General features: G+C 41.8%; 1 protein-coding gene and 1 long non-coding RNA gene across 9 annotated transcripts in view; one reads left to right on the plus strand and one right to left on the minus strand.

The window, feature by feature from the left end:
• Positions 1-3059, minus strand: part of qm (geranylgeranyl pyrophosphate synthase quemao) — a 43785-nt gene extending 40726 nt beyond the window's left edge. Inside the window, exon 1 of one of the 4 annotated variants that reach the window (XM_053796339.2) lies at positions 2907-3059. The gene's annotated coding sequence lies outside the window, so the exon portion shown is untranslated. The other 3 variants (XM_053796338.2, XM_053796340.2, XM_070102793.1) reach the window with 3 other exon arrangements.
• Positions 1-17215, plus strand: part of LOC128702208 (uncharacterized) — a 126715-nt gene that overhangs the window by 68567 nt on the left and 40933 nt on the right. Inside the window, exon 1 of one of the 5 annotated variants that reach the window (XR_008409056.2) lies at positions 6317-6538. The exons of 3 other annotated variants lie outside the window; for them this stretch is intronic. This is a non-coding gene — a long non-coding RNA (uncharacterized lncRNA). Of the gene's footprint in view, positions 1-6316; positions 6539-12838; positions 12936-17215 lie in introns of those variants that run through there. One more of the 5 variants, XR_008409057.2, reaches the window with a different exon arrangement.

A 17215-nucleotide genomic window follows, 5' to 3' on the forward strand; every position in this document is an offset into this window, starting at 1 on the left:
CTCACCCCTTAGTCCTCCTTATCCAACTTTGGCTACGCCGCATCTTTACCAAGCATAAAGATATTGTTTTTTGTTGGGTCCCTGGTCATGTTGATGTACAGGGTAATGAACAGGCAGACACTGCTGCGCGGTCAGCAGTACATGACCTACCAGTTTCATGTAGAGGTATTCCATTTACGGACTATTTTGCTGCAATATCTTCCCACCTTCACACCCGTTGGCAACAACGTTGGTCTACTATGCTCGGCAACAAACTTCAATCTATTAAACCGAGTAGAGGTTACTGGCCATCTTCTTATCACCAGTGTCGAGGTTGGGAGACTCTCTCCCGTCTTCGCATTGGCCATACTCGTCTTACTCATGGATATCTCATGGAGAGGCGCCCTGCTCCTCTCTGTGAGAATTGCCAAGCTCCATTATCAGTCAGCCACATTCTGTTGGACTGTCCACTTTACCAACGAGCACGCAGAATTTACCTCCGTCATCGTCTTCGCTCCGCTGCTCTCTCTTTACCTTCCCTTCTCACTGATGGACCCACCTTTCATCCATACTCTCTCATTGACTTTTTGACAACAACTGACTTACTTCACAAATTCTGATACCTTCAGCCCTTTCTACTTCAATCTCTTGCTACCCTCTACCCCCGTGCTATCCCCTGCCCCGCTGTTTTCTGTAACCTACTGATCATCCCTCCTCCCTTCTGCCATCCAATACCCTCGCTTCCTTTCCTACCCTGCAGCGCTGTATAGCCCTTGTGGCTTAGCGCTTCTTTTTTATTATAATAATAATAAATCCAAGAGTTCCCTACTCGAACAAAGCTCGAAACTCAACCAAACACAACCTACCAGAACTTCGCTGTAAACTATTTCGTGTTTCTTCACATTTTTTGGTGTTTTTTATATTATATAAAAAGGTCACCATGGGGCCTACAAAGATTAGTGATAACAGCCAGCCAAAGAGAAAATTGGTCGAAAAGAAACTGTTCAATACTTGAACAGATTGGCACTCGAACAGCCTTCTGGAATGAATTAAGTTCGAGCACCGAGGTTCCACTGTATAAATTTTTATTTGCAGTATGTAATGTGATAATTTCTGAATACATACTGTATTACTTTGTGCTGGCTAACCTAAATTAAAAAAAATTCACTGTGCAGAGTAATGTTTTGTGTGCAATCTAAACATGTACATATTATTTATACAATTATTCTACAGCACTGTAATTTTTTATTATATCAATCTCTCTCAATGCTCACAGTAATCTTTAATGTGTCAGAGGCCCAAGACTGTTTAAGTGCCTCCCAGCATATATAAGGGGGATTACCAATAGACCCCTGGCTGTCTTCAAGAAGGTGCTGGACAGTCGCCTAAAGTCAGTATCTGACCAGCCAGGCTGTAGTTCGTAGGTCAGTTTGCGTGCGGCCAACAGTAACAGCCTGGTTGATCAGACCCTGGTCCACCACAGAACCTGGTCTTAGACCGGGCTGCCCCGTGGCCTGGTCCGAGACCATTCAGCCAGGTGTGTAACAAACTGACATTAAACACTGACTCAGACATGCTGCAAAACAAAAATACATTGTTTTTGGCTAACATCTTCCAGAATAAAAAAATCTCAACAAAACACTTATTCTGTGGTCTATATTGGTTGAATGTATTATAATATATAAAATAATCTTAAGTTCTGTCGAGTAGCAGTCATAACTATAGCCATATTATCCTACAAAGCATTAATATTTTTATTTAATAGTGGCATAAAAAGGGCAAATAATTATAATTAATAGATTATCTTAAAAGTGGTATAATGACTAGATAGTAAACAATTACAAATTTTATTAAATCAATAGAAAACTAGAGTAATTTTTATTACAGCCCAAAACTATAGTCATCATGAGACTAGCAGTCACCCACGTAATCATGATTATCCTCACTGCAGACACCCCAAAAACAAAGATATTGTAAGTTAAAGATGACTGAGGAAGCCACAGGGTGGGTCCAAGGCTTCAGTAGGGAACTGAAAATCCCCCAGAGGCTACAAAATACCACTGCTAGCTTAAAGAAGCACTGAGATGGAGGAAGGGAGCTTCACAGCATTGATCAATGAGTAACACCAGTAACTGCTGAGTTGGAAAAGTGAACACAAATGCAATATAATGTGATCTTTTATTGACCACGTTTCGCCCACAAAATGGGCTTTATCTAGTCACAAACTGATGTATGTGAGGAAGAGTACACGAGTATATATAGGGTGGAGTCAGGTGCAGAATGTTGGGAAGGTTGAATTTGAGACAGACCTGCAAATTCAACCTCCCCAAAATTTTCCACTTGACTCTCCACCCTATATATGCTCATGTACTATTTACCCAGATAGAACTGTTTGTGACTTAATGAAGCCCACTGTGTGGGCGAAACGTAGTTAATAATGAATCACATTCTACCGCATTTGACTAATTTTCCATCTTGTCTGTATTTTATACCTTTTATCTCCAACTGTTGAACCCTTCATCACTACCCACCGTCTTCACACACCTTGCAGCTTCCTACTCACTACCTCACCTCATATGAGCAGGAAAAACTACTGTAACATGTAATTAAATCACACTATTCTACTTCGGTTATCCTGAGTTGAATCTGGGTGAGAGAGGAGCAGTGTTGTAATGTTCTTAATACCGCACAAACTTAACAGCAGCAGCAGTGTATAAAAACTGTAGTGAGTTTAAGTAGAATCAAGCTTTCTTACTTATTGCCAGTAGATGAATATAAGAGGACAGGTGCCTGAGACAGGTACCTTAGAATACCAGGAACCAGAGTGAGAGAGATGAGTGTGACACACCGCTTCTCTCACTCACTATCACTCACTCTCACAATGAACGAAATCTTCCATATCTCTTTCCTCCGATCATCACATTTACCTTTATAAATAATTTCGCAACTGGTACTGCTTTTGTAGCAATTTTTCTATAATGATAACGAGTGTTTGGGTTATTAGCTATTAAATTAATGAAACTGTGGCTCGTAGAGAATTTCTAGCGGATTGAACATTTAAAAAAAAAAACGAGGCTCGATTTATCGGAGATTGTCTGTAAAATCAGCTGATGCGATTCATTTTCTATGATAAACATGAATAAAATATATGAAGGTAATACAGTAAGAATGTTTTATTCATATAATAATAATAATAATAATAATAATAATAATAATAATAATAATAATAATAATGAGGGGAAATATTAAATCCGTAGGGGGGTTATAAAGCATTGGGTTTGGTAGGAAGGTTGAGTAAGCCGGGTCAAGCCAGTCACTGTGGCTCCTGATACAAATAACAACCTCAACTAATGTTATATAACAATTACAGCAAGCAGCAGTAGAAGTGTGCTGCTTCTATTGCTAGGCCTACTCCAGTGTTCCTCCTTTCTTATGTTAAAACAAGTGTTTATCCCCATAATAGTAGACCACTGTTTTCTTTCAACATTCAGTTGTTTAAAATTGTATTTGTGTTGTAATTGTATCTAAACTGTAGCATAATGAACTGTAAATTTATTGCAACTGTATGTTTATTAGACAAAGAGTTTATTTTATCTACTATAATTATACTTGTCCCGTTGTCTGCATTTTAAAGTGTAAATTAATGCCAGAGTTGCGCCGAGTAGTAGTCGTAAATTATAGCGGCTACTCCTTGGACAGATTGTTATTTTAAGAACATAAGCAATGAGCAGGCCTACTGGTTCATATGACAAATTATTGCATAAGTGTCTGTGTTTTACTGGTTCATGCTAGGCAAGTCCAAGTCTACCTACTGGCTCAAGCTAGTCAGGTCTGACACCCACTTATGTATTTGTCTAACGTATGTTTTTTAAAACTACACAACGTTTTAGCTTCAATGACGCTACTCGGGAGTTTGTTCCACTCATGCACAACTGTTTCTAAGCCAGTGCTTATCTATATCCTTTCTGAATCTAAATTTTTCCAACTTGAAACCATTGTACCGAGTCCTGTCATATTTTTTAGCACGTTATTTACATTCCCATTATTCCTACTTTCCATATATACACCTCGGTCATAACCCCCCCCCCTAATTCTACGCCTTTCTAGTGTGTAAGTAAATTTATTCAGGTATACACAAATCAGTTACATAGATTATCATACATAAAAGCATGTGTGTAGAGAACTTAGGATAACCCAAAAAAGTCAAAGTGACTTAGTGAACATGCCAGAATGGATGTTGGAGGATGGCTTTTTCGCTGGATTAAAAGCTACCTAACCAACAGAGTCTTCTGTGTTGTTCCAGGGACATAGAAGTATAACTAAAGACTTTGAATTAGGAACCCCACGGGGAGGTGTGCTCAGTCCTACTCTATTCAGTATTCTAATTAATGCCTTAATGCTATGCCTAGCCAGCCCCATTATTATATGATTAATTTTGCTGATGATATAATGATTCACACCACCGGATTTTCCAACACCCAAAACATCCTTAACCATGTACTAGCCTCGTGTCAGGACCTGGGATTGATAATCTCTACTGATAAAACATACTCAACAGGCGTCCTCCTGGACAGATTATTATTATTATTATCATCAAGGGGAAGCGCTAAACCCGGAGGATTATACAGCGCCTGGGGAAGGGGGGGATGTGGAAGGCATTCAGGCTTAATTCGGGGAACTGGAGCACAGATCCAATTTCCTAAATCAAGAGCCCCTCACCAACATCAAGGAACCTTCCTTGAGGGGGAGACCTCCTGGACAGAGAGGCACAGTTCGTCAGATCCAGTTGCATGATGGGTCTCTTCTAGAATATGTAACCAGATATAGGTATTTAGGCTTTGAGGTCCCACTACTTGGACCTGTTGTAACGAGACTGTCGCCAAAGGGGGATTACCAACAGACCCCTGGCAGTCTTCAAGCTGGCACTGGACAAGCACCTAAAGTCAGTTCCTGATCAGCCGGGATGTGGCTCGTACGTTGGTTTGCGTGCAGCCAGCAGCAACAGCCTGGTTGATCAGGCTCTGATCCACCAGGAGGCCTGGTCACAGACCGGGCCGCGGGGGCGTTGACCCCCGGAACTCTCTCCAGGTAATACAAAGAAAGGCTGAGGGCACTTAGAGTTGTGGCAGGGTTTCACCCTGGGTATGGTGCTAATGTTAAAATTGTGAAAATGGTGTATCTTGCTTATATTCAAATTCAAATTCAAATTCAAAGTTTATTCTCTATAAGGATTACAATGCTGAGTTTACAGAAATTTGGTTATTGTGTGGTTTACATGTAGTAAAATTGTGATTACAGAGTGTACCACTAGAACGCTTAGCATGGCTAGGCATTTCGGGCATACTTAGTTTTATTCTTAATTGTAAAATATTACAAAATATGAGGTAAGCTGGTATTATGGCTAAGTGACTAAATACTAGTTTGTGAGTTTAGCAATGTGAATGCTTTTGTTTTGGCACAGTACATAGTTTCAGTACTGGAGTATCACAGGATTCATTATTTTAAGACTGAGATTAATATTTCTGTTTATGGTCAAATGAGTGAGTGAGTGTAAGTGGTACCACCAGGTGGTATTCGTGTAGTTAGTTGACGGGGTGTATCAGGGAGATAAGATGTTTTCTAATGGTAGTTTTGAATTATTATTATTATTATAATCAAGGGGGAAGCACTAAACCCGTAGGATAATACAGCGCCTATGGGGGGATGGAAGGCATTCAGGCTTAATTCAGGGAACTGGAGCACAGATCCAATTCCCTAGATCAAGAGCCCCTCACCAGCGTCAAGGAGCCTTCCTTGAGGCGTTGTTTTGAAGGTGATGAATGTGTCTGCAGTTCGAGAGTTCTCAGGTAGGGTATTCCAGATTTTAGGGCCTTTGACATACATTGAATTTTTGTAAAGGTTTAGTCGGACACGGGGAATGTCGTAGAGATGTTTGTGTCTGGTGTTATGCCTGTGGGTTCTGTCACAACTATCAAGAAAACGTTTTAGGTCAAGGTTGATATTAGAGTTTAAGGCCCTGTAGATGTAGATTGCACAGTAGTAAGTGTGGATGTTCCTGACTTATTTTCCAGTGGGTGAGAGATGACATAAGTCGTGTCGTCAGCAAAGAGAATGGGTTTCAGGTGTTGGGATACGTTTGGAAGGTCATTGATGTATATGAAGAAGAGCAGGGGACCAAGGACACTTCCCTGCGGAACTCCAGTATCAAGTGGCCGTGTTGCTGATGCTGTGTCTTTAATGGTGACATACTGATACCTATTAGTAATGTAAGATTTGAAATAAGCAAGCGCATGGCCTCTTATACCGTAATGATCAAGTTTGTGGAGTAGGATGTCGTGGTCTACTGTGTCAAAAGCTTTTCTTAGGTCAATAAAAATTCCTAGTGGATATTCCTTATTTTCCAATGCTGTGTAAAGCAGATCTAGCATTTTTATGATTGCATCATTAGTGCTTTTATTTTTCCTGAATCCAAATTGACAGGGGTTGAGTATGTTTTGAGCCGTTATAAATGAATACAGTCTCCTGTGCACGAGTTTCTCAAAGATTTTGGATAGCAATGGTAAGTTAGATATTGGCCTATAGTTGTTTAAGTCTGTAGGGTCACCACCTTTATGTATTGGTGTAACCCTTGCCATCTTGAGTAGTTTCGGGAAGGTGCTAGTCTCTAGTGACTTGTTAAAGTGTAATGAAATAGCATGCGAATGGGCCGCTCGCTTGTACAGTAATGGTGGGACATGAGACAGATTCCCCGAGTTATTTTTAAGTGACTTTATAATCTCGGTGACTTCCGTGGGCTCAGTTGGTGCAAGATAGAAGGAATTAGGGAAATTCCCATCTAGGTAGTCCCCGGCATGGGCATTGGTATGTGGGATTTTACTGGCGAGATTAGATCCTATGGTTAAGAAGTCGTTTATCTTGTTAGCTGTGTCAGTGGGATGTAGTGGCGTTTCATTAGGTTTAGTTAGGACAATATTCTTGGTTTTTCTCAGTTTGTGGGTCCCTAGAATCTGAGTGTGTTTTCCAGGTCTTTTTTATATCTCCTCTAGTGTCTGTGAATCTACTGGAGTAGTATAGTTGTTTGGCTTTCTTTATTACTTTGGTGAGAGCTGATGAATAGTGTTTAAGAATATCTTTGTGTATTAAGCCTTGTCTATATTGCTTTTCATATTGGTGTTTCTTGTCAATGGATTTCAGAATGGTGCTGGTTAGCCATGGGCAACCAAGCCGTTTGTTTGTGATCTGTTTTGTTTTTATAGGACAATGTTTGTTGTATAGTCTAAGTAATTTGTTAAGAAAAATGTCTGTCCAGTCATCAATACCATTGGCCTTGGAGAATTCTGTAGGCCAGTCAACAGTCTCTAGGTCAGCTGTGAACTTCCTTACTGAGGCCTCGTCATGGAGTCTAAATGAGACTTTGTTGTATTCAAGTGGTGGTTTACTAATGTTTGTCAGGAGGAAGGTAGGGTAGTGGTCTATGATAATCTTATCAGGTATGTTTTTCACATATATCATAAACAGAATAACTGCTGACTGATTTTTTGTTTTTGTGGGAAGGGTTCTCTATTTCTCGCTCTCTCACTTTGACACACTTGTGCCTGTCAGATACCCTGATGTCAATTAAAGAAACATAGACACACCAGAAACAGACCTCTGGACAGTTATTTTGTGCGACAGGGGTGCAGTGACTCTCAAGTTGGTCCTAGTGCCAGTAAAAGACAAAGAAGGGAAGTAACTCCAGATAGGGACTTGATACTTGAAGTCCTTATGGAGGGGGATTCCCCTTCCAAACAATAACCCCAACTCCCTCTCCCCTCCTCACCTTCAATAAAAGTATGTAATGTTCATTTATCATTAAAATTTGTACTTTACAGTATATTTATTTCTCATTGTTTTCTGAAATAAAACTATAGTTAATCTTTAAAAAATGTATTTTTTGTTAATATTTTTGGGTATCTGGAATGGATTAATTGTAGTATTTAGATTAATTTTTGTGGGAAATATTACTTTGGTTTTCGGCCTTTTTATATTTAGGCCGACCTGGAACAGATTATGGCCGAAATCCGGGGTTTCACTGTAATTCTATTGAAGAATAAGCTACACAACAGACTGCTTCAGTCAAATACAGGGAAATGTAACACTAGATACAGGTTGGCCATGACTAATCCGGCATCGTTGGGACCTGTAGTGTGCCAGATTAGTGGGCTTGCCGGATTACAGAGTGGTTTGATTAGAATACACTTAATTAACCTATCAATTGAGAGACTGCTACATCTTCCTCATTTTCATCACTGCTTTTTCCTCCACTAGCTTGTTGCTGTGGATTTACAACAATCTGCACAATATCCAAGTCAGTATAATGATGAAATTTGAGTTGGTATAATGATACGAGTCACTATAACGATGAAATTTGAAATTATGCTAGCCGAAATTAGTGCCAGATTACTGATAGAGCCAGATAACTGATTGCTGGATTAGTGATGGTCGACCTGTAGTAGTAGTAGTAGTAGTAGTAGTTTTGGCATGAACTGTACATCAGCCTTGGAAGGTGATGGTCACTATTGTATACCATTAGTATGAATTCTGTTATGTTCATTTTTGTATGTTGTCTTCTGAATTCGATATCTCTTGCTATTTGAAAAAGTAGTTTTATGTTGTGGAGGGAACTGAATGCCTGAATACAGTGATTATTGGTTCCATGAGGAGATTGCAGTCCATTTCACCAATATCAGATTCTGGCTAAATGAATATTATGATCCTAAGAGGATGTAGAGGTAATAGACCATTACCTGTCCACATCCTTATAGGCTCAATGCTGTGGTAACTGAGGTTCTGTCACTACATTTACTATCTTTACACCCAGCCTATTTGCATTCAGGGCTGCCTCATCTGTGGTGGTTATAAATGTATGTAACTCTTGTTTCACTAGTATTTTTTCTATCCTGTATAGTTTTGTGCTTCAAAAACCTGAACTTGCTAAATATATGAGACATACACTCATATTATTGTGCCTACTACATATACAGAACTCCAGTATAAAGCATCCACTTCTCCTTGATAGCTACAACAGAACGCAGTCACAATACAAGACATAAAGCACTCTTCGACATCCCTCATGTCAATCTCACACTATGCAAAAATGCAATGCACATAAAGGGCCCAAAGATCTGGAATTCACTACCTGAACCGGTAAAGGATCCCCTAACTACATATAAATTTAGGATTTTGCTTAAAAATCATCTTATCTCTCAGTACTAACCATACTGAAACTATGTACTGTGCCAAAACAAAAGCATTTACATTGCTAAACTCACAAACTAGTATTTAGTCACTTAGCCATAATACCAACTTACCTCATAATTTGTAATATTTTACAATTAAGAATAAAACTAAGTCTGCCCGAAATGCCTAGCCATGCTAAGCGTTCTAGTGGTACACTCTGTAATCACTATTTTACTACATGTAAACCACACAATAACCAAATTTCTGTAAACTCAGCATTGTAATCCTTATAGAGAATAAACTTTGAATTTGAATACCAACCAAAACAACTTCTGATCAGTTATTATATTATATGACCTCTAGTCTATTAAACATCTGCCAGTCCATGAAATATTACTGCCTGAACCATTAATTGTAATATTGGTTTTATTATATGCAACTTCAAGATTATTATTCTTATAAACCTCCACCTTGACTGCCTGTCATTAGTATTAAGATTAAATAAAGATTTTAATAAAAGTTAACCACTCTTATCTTGTCTAGATTTAAGTAGTTATTATGTACATACTAGGATTAGTCTGCCCAAAATGCCCCGGCATGATAGTGGCTTTCTTTGTACTTAGCAAACCAAAATTGTAATACACTTTGTAACCTTTACAAAGAATTAAAATCTTTATTCTTTTTTATTCTTGAAGCTTCCCAAACCTTTATTCCTCTCGTACCATTGCACCTGCTCTCTCATTGTGGGATATCTTTACAAGGATAATGCATCAGGTAACATTAGTCTGTTGTTACTACTATATGTGGGTTGTCATCTTTCACCCTTCAAACTAATTTTTCCTTATTTTATGTCATAAGAATTTGTGTACAGGACTTTTATCTTGTCCCTAAATCTGTATGCTACTACTGCACATGCAGATATAATTAGAATGCATTGACATACTGTGCCCTTTTATATATCAATTGCATAGTCATAACTGCAGATTGCCAGCTGTCCCATAATACTCACATATGTTGGTATGGCCCAGATGATTCCCCATCTCTTGTCTGTGACTTGGAAGTTTTCAGTAACTTACAGTTAAGGACTAAAATTTCTTAAAAGTACATAGAAGATTTGAATAGGGTTCAAAGATTGCAGTCTCTCATGCTACCACTAAACCATGACCAAGTTGTAAAAACCACTGTAGTTTATGGACAGTCCATTCTGGTATATAGGAACCAATATAAGTTAGATAATAAATGGATTAGACTTTTAATATGGATCATTTGCAGATCCATACAGGAAGTTCTCCTGATCCACTCTTATGACCTGGTCAGGGTACAGCAGTAGCATGTGAGATTTTATTTTATAGTGGAACCTCGTTTTTCGGCCACTGCATTTATCGGCCAATTCGTATTTAGGCTGGGTTTTCCGTGGAAAGTTTGCTCTGTATTTCGGCTGTTGCCTCGTATATTGGCCGTATTAGATGATCACCCCAGGATGCCGCGCTTAGGTGAGTCAGCCTCCCTTTGTCTGTTGGCGAGTGAGCATATACTCCGCTCATTCATCTAAACATTTAATAAAAGTCAATTGTTTTTGGTGTTTTTTTTTTATTAAGTGTGACTGTGAAATAAGTCACCATGGGATGTATGGCAAAAAACAAATCAACATTCACTCCTATCCTGGCAAAGAAAGAACAAATCAAGGAAGTTGATGTGGCTTGTTTATTAAGTGTGACTGTGAAATAAGCCACCATGAGCAGGGAGTGTAGCAGGAATGCAGAGTGTGTAGCAGGCAGGCAGGAAGTGTAGCAGGCAGGCAGGAAGTGTAGCATGGAGGCAGGGAGTGTAGCAGGCAGGCGGGCAGGGAGTGTAGCAGGCAGGCGGGCAGGGAGTGTAGCAGGCAGGCGGGCAGGGAGTGTAGCAGGCAGGCGGGTAGGGAGTGTAGCAGGCAGGCGGGCAGGGAGTGTAGCAGACAGGCAGGGAGTGTAGCAGGCAGGCAGGGAATTGTAGCAGGCATGCAGGGAGTGTAGCAGGCATGCAGGGAGTGTAGCAGGCAGGCAGGGAGTGTAGCAGGCAGGCAGGGAGTGTAGCAGGCAGGCAGGGAGTGTAGCAGGCAGGCAGGGAGTGTAGCAGACAGGCAGGGAGTGTAGCAGACAGGCAGGGAGTGTAGCAGACAGGCAGGGAGTGTAGCAGACAGGCAGGGAATTGTAGCAGGCATGCAGGGAGTGTAGCAGGCATGCAGGGAGTGTAGCAGGCAAGCAGGGAGTGTAGCAGGCATGCAGGGAGTGCAGCATGGAGGTAGGGAGTGCAGCATGGAGGTAGGGAGTGCAGCATGGAGGCAGGGAGTGCAGCATGGAGGCAGGGAGTGCAGCATGGAGGCAGGGAGTGCAGCAGGCAGGCAGGGAGTGTAGCAGACAGGCAGGGAGTGTAGCAGACAGGCAGGGAATTGTAGCAGGCAAGCAGGGAGTGTAGCAGGCATGCAGGAAGTGCAGCATGGAGGCAGGGAGTGCAGCATGGAGGCAGGGAGTGCAGCATGGAGGCAGGGAGTGCAGCATGGAGGCAGGGAGTGCAGCATGGAGGCAGGGAGTGCAGCATGGAGGCAGGGAGTGCAGCATGGAGGCAGGGAGTGCAGCATGGAGGCAGGGAGTGCAGCATGGAGGCAGGGAGTGCAGCATGGAGGCAGGGAGTGCAGCATGGAGGTAGGGAGTGCAGCATGGAGGTAGGGAGTGCAGCATGGAGGCAGAGAGTGCAGCATGGAGGCAGGGAGTGCAGCATGGAGGCAGGGAGTGTAGCAGGCAGGCAGGGAGTGTAGCAGGCAGGCAGGGAGTGTAGCAGACAGGCAGGGAGTGTAGCAGACAGGCAGGGAGTGTAGCAGACAGGCAGGGAATTGTAGCAGGCATGCAGGGAGTGTAGCAGGCAAGCAGGAAGTGCAGCATGGAGGTAGGGAGTGCAGCATGGAGGTAGGGAGTGCAGCATGGAGGCAGGGAGTGCAGCATGGAGGCAGGGAGTGCAGCATGGAGGCAGGGAGTGCAGCATGGAGGCAGGGAGTGCAGCATGGAGGCAGGGAGTGCAGTAGGGAGTGTAGCAGACAGGCAGGGAATTGTAGCAGGCAAGCAGGGAGTGCAACATGGAGGCAGGGAGTGCAGCATGGAGGCAGGGAGTGCAGCATGGAGGCAGGGAGTGCAGCATGGAGGCAGGGAGTGCAGCAGGCAGGCAGGGAGTGTAGCAGACAGGCAGGGAGTGTAGCAGACAGGCAGGGAATTGTAGCAGGCAAGCAGGGAGTGTAGCAGGCATGCAGGAAGTGCAGCATGGAGGCAGGGAGTGCAGCATGGAGGCAGGGAGTGCAGCATGGAGGCAGGGAGTGCAGCATGGAGGCAGGGAGTGCAGCATGGAGGCAGGGAGTGCAGCATGGAGGCAGGGAGTGCAGCATGGAGGCAGGGAGTGCAGCATGGAGGCAGGGAGTGCAGCATGGAGGCAGGGAGTGCAGCATGGAGGTAGGGAGTGCAGCATGGAGGTAGGGAGTGCAGCATGGAGGTAGGGAGTGCAGCATGGAGGCAGAGAGTGCAGCATGGAGGCAGGGAGTGCAGCATGGAGGCAGGGAGTGTAGCAGGCAGGCAGGGAGTGTAGCAGGCAGGCAGGGAGTGTAGCAGACAGGCAGGGAGTGTAGCAGACAGGCAGGGAGTGTAGCAGACAGGCAGGGAATTGTAGCAGGCATGCAGGGAGTGTAGCAGGCAAGCAGGAAGTGCAGCATGGAGGTAGGGAGTGCAGCATGGAGGCAGGGAGTGCAGCATGGAGGCAGGGAGTGCAGCATGGAGGCAGGGAGTGCAGCATGGAGGCAGGGAGTGCAGCAGGGAGTGTAGCAGACAGGCAGGGAATTGTAGCAGGCAAGCAGGGAGTGCAACATGGAGGCAGGGAGTGCAGCATGGAGGCAGGGAGTGCAGCATGGAGGCAGGGAGTGCAGCATGGAGGCAGGGAGTGCAGCATGGAGGCAGGGAGTGCAGCATGGAGGCAGGGAGTGCAGCATGGAGGCAGGGAGTGTAGCAGGCAGGCAGGGAGTGTAGCAGGGAAACAGGGAGTGTGGGAGGCAGGGAGTGTAGCTTGGAGGGAGGGAGTGTAGCAGGGAGTGTAGCAGGCATGCAGGGAGTGTAGCAGGCATGCAGGGAGTGTAGCAGGCAGGGAGGGAGTGTAGCAGGCAGGGAGGGAGTGTAGCAGGCAGGGAGGGAAGTAACCCCAGAAAGGGCTTTGATACCTGAAATCCTTATTGAAGGGGATTCTCCTTCCAAACAATAATCAGTCCCTCTTTCCATAAGCCAACAAGAGTCTTCAATAAAGGTATGTAATAGTGATTTAAATGTTTATTTATTTTATTTAGTTCTCATTGTTTTGTGTATGTAAAACTATAATTAATCTTTAAAAAATATATTTTTTGTGAATATTTTTGGGTGTCTAGAATGGATTAATTGTATTTACATTAATTCTTATGGGAAATATTGCTTCGAATTTAGGCCATTACGAATTTAGGCCGACCTGGAACGGATTACAGACAAAAAACGAGGTTCCACTGTATTTTCATGTTAGAATCCAGCAAGTACTCTAGATTTTTACTTCTTAATTTTGTATTATTGTGAACTTCAATTATGTAGACTCAGTAAAGACATTGTACAATTTTACTCTTCCATAGTGTTGGGGCATGTCAAATACAGTATAAATAATTATTATAATCACAAAAAAAGCACTAAACCATATAGGTCATTCAGTGCTGCATTATAAGTAGGGTAGAGAAATGAAGGGCTAGTATAAATTTGAAAGGGGGAGTTACAATTGATCCTGTAGGTTAGGTAAGTTCAGTAAAAAAAAAAAAAATTAGATTGGTGTTTTAGTATGGACTTTTAACAGCCTTAGCAGAACCCATAGATTCTCTAGTCTTAATTCTAATGACCTCTTTGTGATACAGTTGCAGCTTGTGCATATTTTTCCCATTTTGCTTGTTGAGTTTTACCAAGTAAATTTTGAACTGCAGCATTGTCTTGCCTTCAACACCATTGGTGGATAGACTTAGGTTTATCACTCGGAGAGATAAATTTCCTGTTGTTCAGCACTGTAGTTTGGTGAGCCTAAAGTTGTTGCCCCTCATATGTGTCATAGACTTCCTGAAGTGGTTGGGTTTTACAATATCTGACTTCTTTACTATCTTAAGTGTGTCTGAGATGCTGGTCTTATAGCCCCTGTTTGAAAGGCTGTCAGTCATGTTCTATTAAGTGAGCTGACTAATTACTTCATTGATTTTTAGTTCTGTGGTGAAGGCTTAGTGTGCAGTATTTGTAAGATGACTAGTTTTCTTGTGTACTTAACATGTGTTTACTATTTGAAGATATTTCCCCTAACACCTGATGCCTCTATTTACTGTCTAGCAGTAAATACACATGACTTGATGAATCATATCATAAATGCCAATGAAATTAAGCCATATTGCTTGGATTTATGAGTTATCCTGGGATATTAACCTTTGGATTAATGATGCAAATAGTTTTCTCCTTCATGATGTGTATTGCTATATCATATGTGGTAGTCTTTTCTTTTCTCTATTAAATAGCATTTTTTAGTCTGTTGATCATTTGTGGAATTGTAGAGGTTATTGAGTATGGACGCACTGTACTGTAATGCTCTCTCCATAGACACAACAGTTAAGCATAATTATGATAAAATTATGTACCAGATGTGGTAAACATCTTTAATATACCAAATATTTGATGCCTCTGATTGCCATGTTCATTCCTAGAGTTTATATTTTGGCTTGAACAAGAGAATAGATGTGAAAAGATTGCCTATTTGAAACAATGTAAAATAAACTATGTCAGTGACAAAATCAAGGTTTGAGTTATCACATTTGAAATTCTGCTGTAAGTGAAAATGTTACAATTTTTAGGGAAGGATTGGCAATGCATTCGATTCACCATTGCACATGGGTTTCAAACTTTCCTACTCCAGCAGCCTTGCTCTGGGCCAAGCTTGCCTAGTCAACCAGGCTGTTGCATCTAGTAGCTCACTGTTCCACATATCCATCACAGCCTGGTTGATACAGCATTTGGCAGAGGAAATTGTCAAAATTTTTCTTAAGCTTCTAAAATTGTTCTGGCAGTGTTTCTGATATCTTCTAGGAAGATGTTAAAAGTCTGACACCACAGATGCTGATGCAGTGTCTTAAAGTACCTACGACACCTTTACCTTTCACTGCTTTTATTCTATACATTCTTCCATATCTTTCACTCCTGTGTGTTGGTATGGCAGTATCTCAGATTTAGGACCAGGCCCTTAAGCATCTTCCACATACATATTATACATCTCTCTCCCCCACTCCAGCAAGTACATATTTAGGACTTTCAGATGTTTCCAGTAATTTAACTGATTTATTGGCTTCATGCAGACCTTAAATCATCTTTGCATCTGTTCTAGCTCTTGATATTTTTCCTACCCTGAATGAAGTTGTCATTCCTATACAGTATTCTAAACAAGAGAACACGAGAAATTTAAAGTGTTAACAGTGGCACTATTTCCCTTATTTTGAAAGTTTTTGTTGTCTACTACAGTCATTTTCCTTGCTGTCATGACATTTGCACTATTTTCCTTGAAAAGATCAGCTGACATTATTACTGCCAGGTCCTTTACATGTTCCTTCCATTCTATTTGGTAATCCTCTTGCATTTTGTACAGTGTGTCCCTTTTTGAGCTCTTCATTGTTTCCATACTTAAGCAGGTTGAAGTCCCTTGACCTGTACTCCTTGGAACACAGGCAAGAAAGATACATCATAATATACACTTGGAAAATCTTAAGAGGGACTAGTCCCAAATCTGCACACAAAAATCACTCCCTACAAAAGCAAAGAACTCGGCAGGCAGTGCAACATTCCCCCAGTGAAAAGCAGGGGCACCATGAGTACGCTAAGAAACAACACAGTAAATGACAGGGGTCCCAAAATGTTCAATTGCCTCCCAGCATACATTAGGGGGATTACTTACCAAGAGACCCCTTGCTGTCTTCAAGAAAGGGCACCTAAAGTCAATTCCTGACAAACTGGGCTGTGGTTTGTATGTCAGTTTGAGCGTGGCCAGCAGTAACAGCCTGGTTGATCAGGCCCTGATCCACTGTGAGGCCTGGTCATGGACCGGACTGCGAGACGTTGACCCCTGAAACACCCTCCAGGTATAGGTGGAAGTTATCACCATTGAGCACCACGTTGTTCTCCACTATCCACTGAACGATTCTGCTTGTCTTCCTGTAATCTTTTTGTCTTCTACAACAGTTATTATCATGCTTATTTTAATATCCTCTGCAAATGAAGACATGAAACTGTAGCAAGTATTTCTTATCTATGTTGGCTATAAGGATAAGAAACTGTAGAGGTCCCAGGCCTGTGCCATAGGGTATTGAGTTTTTTTAAATTTGATAATACTGGATTTTGCTGTTTACTACCACTCTTTGGTGTTCTATGTCACCCTCATTTTGTGTACAATCACCCAGTAATTACATTTGCCAAATGTTTTTGCAAAATCCGTGAGCAGCACATCTGAGTTTTGATTTTCTTTCAGCGCCTCAGTAACTCTGTCATAGTGATAGGTATGATGAGCATGATCTAAATCCATGCTGGTTTGGATTGTGCAGGCTTTGCCATTTCATAAAATTTGTAATTTGGCATCTTGTCACCCTTTCAAAGATTTTGTATGATGTTGAGGCTAGTCTGTAATTTTTGGCTAGTGCTCCTGCCTCCTTTATGCAAAAAAAGCTATATCTGCACTTTTTAAGGTCTCTGGAAATCTGGAAATTCACTTAGATCTACAATAAGCTTTCTCCAAAGGATACCAAGTTCTTATGCTAGTGTTATTTTGACTTCTTTACAAATAAGGAATCACAAATTTAGGCCATAATTATAATAATTTATTTTCCAACAAGATACATTGTGTTACAAAGATTTTTTGCATGGAAAAGCCCATAGTTATGCAAAATATTTCAGGCATATTGTATTTGGTAGCTATCTTA

This window comes from Cherax quadricarinatus, chromosome 83 (genome assembly GCF_038502225.1).
Source record: "Cherax quadricarinatus isolate ZL_2023a chromosome 83, ASM3850222v1, whole genome shotgun sequence".
NCBI classification, from domain to species: Eukaryota; Metazoa; Arthropoda; class Malacostraca; order Decapoda; family Parastacidae; genus Cherax; species Cherax quadricarinatus.